The sequence below is a fragment of the Bison bison genome, unplaced genomic scaffold (genome assembly GCF_000754665.1).
Source record: "Bison bison bison isolate TAMUID 2011002044 unplaced genomic scaffold, Bison_UMD1.0 scf7180017848940, whole genome shotgun sequence".
NCBI lineage: Eukaryota > Metazoa > Chordata > Mammalia > Artiodactyla > Bovidae > Bison > Bison bison.
Genome location: NW_011479513.1, coordinates 8,181 through 9,965, shown reverse-complemented (window position 1 = coordinate 9,965; position 1,785 = coordinate 8,181).

The window sequence follows — 1,785 nt, the reverse complement described above, 5'->3', positions numbered from 1 at the left end:
TAGCCTAAAGGCCAGTACTTTGGCCACCTGATGCAAAGAAAGAGCCAACTCATTGGAAAATACCCTGATGCTGGGAAAGACTGAAGGCAGGACAAGGGGGCGACAGAGGATGAGATGGTAGGATGGCATCACCAACTCAATGGACATGAGTTTGAGCAAACTCTGGGAATAGTGAAGGGCAGGGAAACCTGGCATGCTGCAGTCCATGGGGTCGCAGGGTCAGACACAACTGAGTGATTGAAATGAACTGAAAGAGAATATACTTTCTCAGTTGAAGGGAAAAAAAAACCTAGCAGGAATACCCTTCATAATGGATGATTTAGAGGCAACCCATGCATGTGTACTCATTTGCTTCAGTTGTGTACTACTCTTTGCAACCCTGTGGACTGTACCCCACCAGGCTCCTCTGTCCTTGGGATTCTCCAGGCAAGAATACTGGAATGGGTTGCCATGCCCTCCTCCAGGGGATACTCCCATCCCAAGGATCGAACCAGTGTCTAGTACGTCTCCTGCAAAGGTGGGTTCTTTACCACTCACTATGCCACGTGGGAGGCAATCCAACAGACCACATTACTGAATTTTTATGGGAGAATCTTGTCAGGAAACACCCCTACACACACACTTAACTTTCTAAATCTAGAAACAGTTGTTTTTATAATCTAGGTCCAACAAATGCAAATGGCTTTCTTTCAGCAACAACAGTTGGTACATTATGACCTAAAATACCAAACATCTGGACAGAAGACCCCCTCCGCTCTAAGATGGATTGCCTTATCTTGAGGTCCCACAGTGAGGCAATGAACTTCAAATTGGGGTATGGAGGAATGAGTCGTTGGAGGATTTCCAACCTTCCTTTTCCTCTCATTGGTTTACCTAAAGACCAACCTAATGCTTCAGGCCTGCCCCTTCTCCACTTCCCCTTTTACCATTACCCTTTTCCCACATAAGCAAAAAAGCTATTCAGCTCACCCATCATGAATGCAGGACAGTACAAAAGGCAAAACATGCATGTTGTAACAATTCTTGGGCTGTCAGGTGCAACTTTTTTTCATAAAACTGGAGGACTATTAACTAAAATTGTCAGTTAATAAAATTGGAATAGAATTTGCAAATCCAAGACTTAATTCATCCACAGAAACCAGAAACTAATTTGGAAGGAAACACCTCCATCTCCAGTTACCAAAATGCATAGCTTTTTTGCTTCACCTCCAGTTTTGCTGCACAAGAATGAGGAATACAAAAGCATACAGAGGATTCCAACTGTTAGGCATTTTACAACGTGAATAGGTCATTCCCCATAGATTCCACTGATTAAAATAACTTTTTTATCTACTTTAAAATTTGAGGAAGTTTAGGTGGGATGAGAGTAAGTCTAATACATATAAGGGCTTCCCTGGTGGTGCAGTGGTAACGAATCCACCTGCCAAGCAGGAGACTGGGATTCAATCCCTGGGTTGGAAAGATTCCCTGGGGAAGGAAATGGCAACCCATTCCAGTTTTCTTGCCTGGAGAATCCCATGGACAAGAGAGGAGCCTGGCAGGCTACTTAGTAGTAAACATGTGAGACAAATTATGTCATGCCTGGTGAACCCCATATTCAATATGGACATAATTGGTACTAATCTTGTCCTATGAGCAAAGTTTCAGGTCTCTACTTATATTCCATGATAACCAGTAACAGCTTTTTAACAATAAGTGCTGAAAGTACCAAACCCATCACAGCATCTGATGTGAGTTCAACCAGTCAGATTGAACTCCTAATGAGTCAAGAATCCAAAACCATCA